This window comes from Dipodomys ordii, unplaced genomic scaffold (genome assembly GCF_000151885.1).
Source record: "Dipodomys ordii isolate 6190 unplaced genomic scaffold, Dord_2.0 Scaffold93, whole genome shotgun sequence".
NCBI classification, from domain to species: Eukaryota; Metazoa; Chordata; class Mammalia; order Rodentia; family Heteromyidae; genus Dipodomys; species Dipodomys ordii.
Genome location: NW_012267309.1, coordinates 2,283,862 through 2,292,962, shown reverse-complemented (window position 1 = coordinate 2,292,962; position 9,101 = coordinate 2,283,862). Strand labels below are relative to the sequence as shown.

At 42.1% G+C, this 9,101-nt stretch overlaps 1 protein-coding gene across 2 annotated transcripts in view; it reads left to right on the top strand.

The window, feature by feature from the left end:
• LOC105993217 (constitutive coactivator of PPAR-gamma-like protein 1) overlaps positions 1-9,101 on the top strand; it is a 109,146-nt gene that overhangs the window by 46,183 nt on the left and 53,862 nt on the right. The window lies entirely within an intron of this gene.

Genomic DNA, 9,101 nt, shown 5'->3' with positions numbered 1-9,101 from the left:
AACCCAGGGCCTCAGGCATGCAAGGTCAGCGCTCTACCACTGAGCCATCTTCCCAGCCCCCTTTTATAAACTTTTTTTGGGGGGGGGTCTGGTCGTGGGGCCTGAACTCTGGGCCTGGGTGCTGTCCCTCAGCTCTTCAGCTCAAGGCTAGCACTCTACCACTTGAGCTGCAGCACCACTTCCAGCTTTTATTTTTCTTTTTGCTTATGTGGTGCTGAGGAATCGAACTCAGGGCCTCATGCATGCAAGGCAAGCGCTCTACCACTGAGCCACCTTCCCAGCCCCCCAGCTTACAGTTTTGAAAGTTCCAAGGCCTGGTACTGGTAGTTGCCCAGCTGTGGTGAGGGCCTCCTGGCTGTATCATGCCATACTAGATGGCAATAGTGGAAGAACTATTGCTTATCCTCAGCTCCTTTTTTTCCCCCCTCCCTTAACCCTGTGGGTCTTTTGTAATGTTGAAAAAGTATAACAAACCCCTTAGCTCTCCAGAAAGTTACTGAATATTATAGAAGGAAACACAGACACAAGTGCATATATGTTCCCATTGTCCCAGCAGTGCTGTAGGAACAGGCTGAGTAAGTGTGGGTTTTTTCTGTTTTGTAGTGCTGGGGATAAAAGCCAAGTCCTTCTGCATGCTAGGCAAATACTCTACCACTAAGCTACACACACGGAGTATTTTTGAAGGCTGAATAAAAGAACATATTCCAGTCCATACTATCTGTCTTTGTGCCATAGGTCTCAGGCAATATCTATTCTTGCACCTAAAAAAAAATAAGTGCAGGTGCAATGAATCCTTCCTTTTTATACATTCACTGTTAGAACCATTGTGCCAGGACATACGGCTCTGGGGCTAATAGTGATTTGTCCTTTCTGTTATAGTGCACGGGCTACCAGAGCTCACTAGGTAATCACCATTGAACAGAAGCTGCAGTAAAAAATGTCACAGTTGAGTTTTCAAGATGTATGGTTGCCTGGTTAAACCAGTAACTTGAAAAGCATTTACAATTTTAAAGTAACAGATAACACAGGTGCAAAGGCCAACATATGTGGGCATAAGCTAGTGCTAGTGTACATTTAAAAAGCTGCCAAGTGAAGCAGAGGCCCACCAATGCTGAAGAAACAGCCGTTGTGTGTAACTCCCTTTCCTTGTGAAAAGTAAATAAACTCCCTCCATGCCTGTGTTCAAATGAGTAAAATATAAACCCCTAAAATGGTGGTGAAGAAGTGGAACCCAGGAGCTCCTCTGTTGCTGGTGAGAATGTAAAATGGTACACTTCACAAGACAATTTGATAGTTACTTATGAAAGGTAGCATATCTTACCATGACATCCAGCAGCATGTTTTGTTTTGTTTTGTTTTGCTAGTTTTTTTTGCAGGGCACTGTCCCTGAGCTGCTTTTGCTCAAAGCTAGCACTCTACCACTTGAGCCATAGCACCACTTCCAGCTTTTTCTGCTTATGTGGTACTGAGGAATCCAACCAGGGTTTCATGCATGCTAGGTAAGCACTCTACCACTAAGCTACCTTCCCAGCCCCCTAGCAGTAGTTTTTGTGGCTATTTACCCAAAGGAGTTGAAAACTTAGCCATATAAAAACCTGCACTAGGTGTTCATACCAGCGTTATTCATAACTGCCTGCACCTGGAAGCAGCCATGATGAATGAATAGATAAATTGACACACCAAACAGTGGGGGTCTTATTTGACACTAAAGAAATGGGCTGTCTGTCCATGAAAAGATACTGAGGGACCTCAAATATATATTACTAAGGGAAGAAGCCAATCAGAAAAGGCTTCATACTATGTGGGGCGTGTTTCCATATTTCTATAGAAATTTCTATTTCAAGGTTAGGAGGAAGGAGTGATACATAAAGGTAGGTAATACACTTTGGGGGCAACTAATTTATTCTTTATGATATTGTAATGATGAATACATGTGTATTATAAAGATCTCTTTGAAGTCAGATGCTGCAGGTTCATGTCTGTAATCCTAGCTATTAAGAAGGCTGAGATCTGAGGATGATGGTTTGAAGCATGCCTGGGCAGAATAGTCCATGAGGCTCTTTATCTCCAATAAACTACTCAGAAAAAAACAGAAGTAACATTGTGACTCAAGTGGTAGAGTGCTAGCCTAAAGCACAAAGATTCAGGGACAGTGCCGAGACCCAGAGTTCAAGTCCCAGTACTGGCAGAAAAAAAAAAAAGAAAAGAAAGATCCCATTGATTTGTTCACTCTATGACTGTCAGTATTGCTGGGTATTGGGTAGTAGGGTTAGAAAGATGGCCACCTTTGGAGCCATCATGGAAAAATGTGTAGGCTGTTAAGAAAGATAGACACCAAAGAATCTTTCAAAAATGAGGACTGGTGGTTCAAGGAATACCACCTTGATTGAACCAATATAATTAGGATTTGGTTTTGATTTTTTAATGTTGGGGTTGAAGTTTGAAGGTTTGGTAGGAAGGTGTGGATATGGATATGGAAGGAAATCTAGTCCATGGAGAGTAGATAACATGTACAGTGATCCTGAGGTAGTAAAAAGAAGAGGCTCAGGGAAGCTCAGGAAGTGGGGAAGAATGGTCAGGAGATGCTGAGTGATGTAGGGCAGAGATTTCTTTTTTTTTTTTTTTTTTTGTGGATCCAGTCATGGGGCCTGAACTCTGGGCCTGGGCGCTGTCCCTCAGCTCTTCAGCTCAAGGCTAGCCCTCTACCACTTGAGCCACAGCACCACTTCCGGCTTTTTTCTTTTTGCTTACGTGGTGATTAGTAATTGAACCCAGGGCCTCATGCATTCAAGGCAAGCGCTCTACCACTGAGCCACTTTCCCAGCCCCTAGGGCAGGAAATTCTTGACCTAGGATGTGAATGTACGTCATACATTGGAGGATTTCTAACTTTAAAAACTTTGTCTAGCTCAAGTATTGATCAGCAAAGCATTGTTGATATTTTAACAATGATAAGATATCTTATCAGCAATGCTTTGCTGGTCACACTTCCATCCACTTAAGATAAATTTTTTTTCTGTCTTGTCTAATCCTCAGATACTGAAGTTTTCTTTTGTCTGCCATTAGATGAAATCATGTGTTCTTCTGGCTGATTTTTTTTAAGCTTAACGTTTATATTACTGGGTTAATTTTATTGGTATAGTTCTTTTAACTTCTGTATAGGACTAAAATATTTTTTATGTTATGTATAAGTCAGCAGTTTTTTTGTGATTTGTTGTACTAATATGTAACATAATTAATAAATTCTATAACTTTAAATAATTAAGACATATGATTTATCCATTCTGCGGTTTCTGGCTGCTTACCATTGTAGACAGTTTATCCTGGCAGAAGTTTAGTTATTTGACACTCTTCATTTATCTAGTGATTGTGGAATTATATCCGAGGCTGGTTTTAGTTTCACTCATCATTGAATCTTAATAATACACAATTCAGGTGTATTACAGATTCATGATTACTTAAATACATTGTGTTTATGGGCCCCAAGTGTTTTCCCATTGTAAAATGTGTGAGTTCATGTTGTTTGCCTATGTTTCTGTTGGGTTGCTTTTCTTTTTGGGTTGATTAATAGAAATGTTTAATGTATATTGGATACTAATCCTTTGTTGTGGTATATTGCTTGCAAACATAAACTCCCAGTTTCTGCATTTTCCTTTCTGTGCCATATGCTTTGATACTAGATTTTACTTTTAATGTCAAATACTTGTACTTTTTCTTTTGTTTTTGTTTTGTTTTTGTTTTTGCAGTTCAAAGCTCTACCAACTTGAGCCACAGCGCCACTTCTGGCTTTTTCTGTTTATGTGGTGCTGAGGGATCGAACCCAGGGCCTCATGTATGCAACGCAAGACTCTACCACTGAGCCACCTTCCCAGCCCCATACTTTAGTTTCTTAATAAAGGCACATATGTTACATTTTGTTAGATATACAGCCAATTATTTGGGGGTGCTGTTAAGTTATCTTAAATTATATTTTCAAATACAAAGATTTTGTGTTGAACAGCTGAATATAATCAGTGTATAATGATTTTATACTGAGTAGCTTTGCTCATTCTTGATAATTTTCTTAATGGGTAGGGTAGTGGTGGCTTTTGCCTGTAATCCTAGCTACTCAAAAGGCTGAGCTCTGAGGATTGCAGTTTGAAGCTCAGCCTGGGCAGGAAAGCCTAGGCCACTCTTGTCTCCAGTTAAAAAGCTGAAAATGAGGTTGTGATTCAATAGGGAGACTACTATTCTTCAACAAAAAAGCTCAGGGATAGCACCCGGGCCCTGAGTTCAAGTTCCAGGATTGGTGGGCACATGCGCATACACACACACACACACACACACACACACACAATAATTTTCATAATGGACTTGTAAATTCTTCTGAGTAATGGTATAGTCTGTACTTATTATTTTCTCCATCTTTATGACCTAATTGAATCAGTTGTGACTTAAAACCCAGTATGACCATGTCCTCTTCTTAAGAGGAACACCATTGGAACATCCCACATTGTCTGTACCTTTTCCAGACCAAGGAAACCTTCTTGTTAAAGAGTGGAAGCCTAGGGAGCAGCCTGCTCAAGGTTGATATAGACCGGGTAGATGAGCCCTGGCATTTAGTTGGAGGGCTCCATAGTGGAAGTGGACGGAGGAAGAGACTTTCACAGACTTTGAAGAGATAGATAGCAGATATTAATGCTTAGGTATGGAAGTTCAGAGAGAAATCCAAGAGTTTTGACCTAAGCAATTCCTTTATTGATATCAATTGTAAGATAGAGACTTGAGGAGGAAGGACAGATTTGGAGAATAGCTTTGGACATAAATTTTGAGGTACCTGCTAGAGGTGGCACGTCGGTAGTTGAATGAATACATTGAAGGAGCCCAGCGAGGGTACTGGTTTCATTAGTGTGTGATGCTGGTGGCACTGTGCTGATGGAAGGGTGGAGTGGGCCTGAGACGTGGCCTGAGGCAGGTCTAGGAAGAGGGGGAGCGTAGTAGTGCAAGAGTAGTACAGCAAGGCTTTCTGAGAATGGCTCAGAACAGATAGAATGTGGATTACAAACTCCTAGATGGAGTTTGAAAAAATCCTATCCAGCCTTCTCCCTGCTTCAGCACTGAAGGACTTAGAAGTGGGTAGTATAGGTGCAGACACCTCTCAGACTGCCTGAGGGCATTTCCATTGAGATGGACTTTTGAGCTGGGCGCCAGTGGCTAACATCTGTAATCCTAGCTACTCAGGGGGCTGAGATCTGAGGATCATGGTTCAAAGCCAGCCTGGGCAGGAAAGTCTGTGAGACTTTTGTCTCTAATGAACCACTAGAAAACCGGAAGTGGCACTGTGGCTCAAGTGGTAGAGCGCTCGCCTTGAGCTGAAGAGCACAGGGACAGAGTTCAGGCCCCATGACTGACGCGGCAGGGGGGAAGGGGGGCGGAGGGAGATGGACTTTTGAGATGGGAGGGAGAGGGAGATTATAAACAGTATAAACTGTTCAGGAGATGGCACTCTGATGCATAAACCATACGTTCTGTCACAGAGGAAGTGACACTTTTGTCTTAATGTATTTCCCCATGGGGTAGCAAGTCATCGTGTACACTGAAGGGAAAGACAACAAATTGGGGCTACCCATCACTGAGTAGAGACCAGTTAGGAGGGATGAAGTATAATAATGGCCAGAGCAACTCACACTCCAGAGTGTTGTATAAGCAGTCAGTGAAACAGCCTTGCTCAATTGTTGACTGCTCTGGTTCTTAGAAAGTTCATGCTTATAGCTGGGTGTAGTGGCTCATGTCTGTAAACCTAGATGTTTAGGCTTAAATTGCAAGGATTTCAGGACAGATAGGAAAAAGGTTCACAAGATCCTAATCTCAAAAAACTGGGTACAGCACATGTCAGTCATTGTACATGGGATGGTGGTTCAGGCAGGTCCTGGCAGAAAGCAAGATATTATCACTGAATCAACAACGCAAAAGACCTTGGGGATTTGTCTTAAGTGGTAACAATCACAAGGCCCTGAGTACAAACTTCAGTATCACCAGGGACTGGCTAAAGCTCTGTTTTTAAGGCAACTTTAGAAAATTGTACAGTACCACTTGTCTGCATAATGAGTTTTTTTTTTTTTTTGGGTCCGGTCATGGGGCCTGAACTCTGGGCCTGGGTGCTGTCCCTCAGCTCTTCAGCTCAAGGCTAGCGCTCTACCACTTGAGCCACAGCGCCACTTCCGGCTTTTTTCTTTTTGCTTATGTGGTGCTGAGGAATTGAACCCAGGGCTTCAGGCATGCAAGACAAGCACTCTACCACTGAGCTACCTTCCCAGCCCCATAATGAGTTTTTTTTTTAAAGCTTACCTTGCTCCTATTTTGCATTTTGTTAAATGTAACATCTCAGCAATGATACATCAAGTTAATAGAAGAGTCTTTGAAGCCGGGCGCTGGTGGCTCACGTCTGTAATCCTAGCTACTCAGGAGGCTGAGATCTGAGAATCGCGGTTCAAAGCCAGCCCGGGCAGGAGAGACTGTGAGACTCCTATCTCCAATAAACCACCAGAAAACCGGAAGTGGTGCTGTAGCTCAAGTGGTAGAGCGCTCGCTTGAGCTGAAGAGCTGAGCTGAAGAGCTGAGGGACAGCACCTAGGCCCAGAGTTCAAGCCCCACGACCGAAAAAAAAAATAGAAGAGTCTTTGTTAGATTGAGCTAGAAGTGGGACATGAGATGTGTCTGACTACCTTTGAGTGCTCTATATAATTTTTTTTTTTTTTGTCGGTCGTGGGGCTTGAACTCTGGGCCTGGGCGTTGTCCCTCAGCTCTTCAACTCAAGTCGAGCGCTCTACCACTTGAGCTACAGCGCCACTTCCGTGTCTGACTACCTTTGAAAGTTGAGATTAAAAAAAAAATACTATACCTTTAAAAAAAGTTTCATAGTTTAATGTAGAGCAAAAACTAGGCACCTTGGGACTGGGAAGATGGCTCAGTGGTAGAGTGCTTGCCTTGCATGCATGAGGCCCTGGGTTCGATTCTTCAGCACCACATCAACAGAAAAGGCTGGAAGTGGTGCTGTGGCTCAAGTGGTAGAGCACTAGCTTTGAGCTGAAGAGCTGAGAGACAGCACCCAGGCCCAGAGTTCAAGCCCTAGGACCGACTCCTCCCAAACAAACAAACAAAAACTACACACACAAAAAAAAACTGAGCAACTCTAACGTAGACCTCATGAGTCCTTGGATGTGGGTCACAGAACAGAACTTTGTGGTCTCAGGGAAAAGTCACTGGGCACCTCAGAGACTGAACAAAGAAAGCCCATAGAATCAAAGAAGTATTTTAAATGTTACCAAAATTCTCTCAGGTAGCAATTGAGTACTCCTCATTCCTTTTCTCCTGTCTTTGCTTGTTTTTCTAACAAAAGCTGTCTTTAGCATGTGTTAGTGGGAAGGGACTTAGACATGGGTAGAGCTGCCTTCACATAGGGTTGATGGCCCTTCTGAGAAAGACCTTGTCATGGAAAGGGAGACTGCTTCTGCTGAGCATCATGTGGTATAGAGAACAAGAACTGATTCAGAGGAAGGCTGGGTGGCTAGGCATTTTCTCAGGCCTTACGAATATGGAGGCAAATGAGTTCACTTATTCTAGGGCTAAATTATAGAATAGTGACATGCTTTGTTGAATCACAGAGGTTTAGGGTCATTGATTGCAAACAATAATTTAGAAATATTCTTTCTGTAGAAATTGTTTTGATGCTATAATACTGATTTGTTTGCTTAAAGGAAGGTTTCTGCTTTTCAGGAAGTTTTTAACATGTGATAGACAAAAGTGGAATAACATAGAAATGATCACCTTTCCCTGAAAGTTGTAGATATGTAACCTATGAATCCCAGTCTTTCATTTTTATTATTTAGAGTTAGCTATGGATGGCCAGTTACAAGAACTTATAAGCTGAGTTTTTTTAAAAAAATGTGTGTGTACATGTGTGTGTGTGTGTGTATATATATATATATGTATGTATGTATGTATATATATAGTAAAGATACTGTACAGACGGGTTACAGTTACATGAGTAAGGTAATGAGTTCATTTCCTGTCGAGCATTGTTACCCCTCCTTTGGTTTTCCCCTACTATCCCTTCCTTCCCCACTAAGCTAGACTTTTTTATAGTGCCCGTTTTTTTGTTGTTGTTGTTTTTGTTTTTTTTTAAAGGCAAGCTAGACTTTTCTTGTGCTAGTACTGGGGCTTGGATTCAGGACTTTGTGTTCTCAATTGACTTTTTGACTTAAGGCTGGCACTCTTCCTACTTGAGCCACATCTCTACTTCTGGCTTTTTACTGGTTAATTGGATATACAAGTCCCATGGATTTGTCTGTCCAGGCTCATTTTGAACTTCCATCCTCTCAGATCTATTCTCTGCCTTCTGAGTACTAGGATTACAAGGTGAGAGCCACCAGTGCTCAGCTTTTACAGTGATTTAAATGATGATACTAGAGCTTATTTAAATTTTGTAATATTCTTTGGTTCAAGTCTGGAAGTTAGAATCCCTGCTTGGACCTTTAACAACTGCAGCAACTTTTACCTCATACTCAGAAGTTTGGGTCTAATAGAACTTGTGTGATGTGTCTGTCAGTGTGCCCATGCACAAACATGCCAACAGTTTTCTTTGTTTGGTCCAAAGGTGGAAGCTGTGCCAGGATTTCTTTCTTAATGAGAACCAGGATTAAACACTGTTGGGATACTTCAGAGTTTGAGAGCCACAGGTTATTGGAGATGGGAATTTCAGATGGTAGCTTGTGAAGTTCATAGCTTCTCATTGGGTAAAAGGAAATGAGTAATAGCCTATGCTTCTCTCCTAGCCTCAATGGGCTGTGTCTTTACTCTCAGGAGGCAGTGAGTCCTTAGGATCAGGACAACATGTCCAATTCAGTATTTGAAGGCCTGGGTTTGCCCTGACTTGTATTATCTAAGAAGCCTCTTGTCAGCTTGATAGTAGAAATTTGCTTTGAGAGAGTGAGAAACAAGGTTTGGGATGTACTTGCATGCGTATTTACATGGCAGTAGGCGAAGAGAGGTGGTAGTTGTCTAGAGTGCTCTCTTACTCAGTACTATTGAGATCAGAATAGCATTCTTGCTACTTAAAGGGGG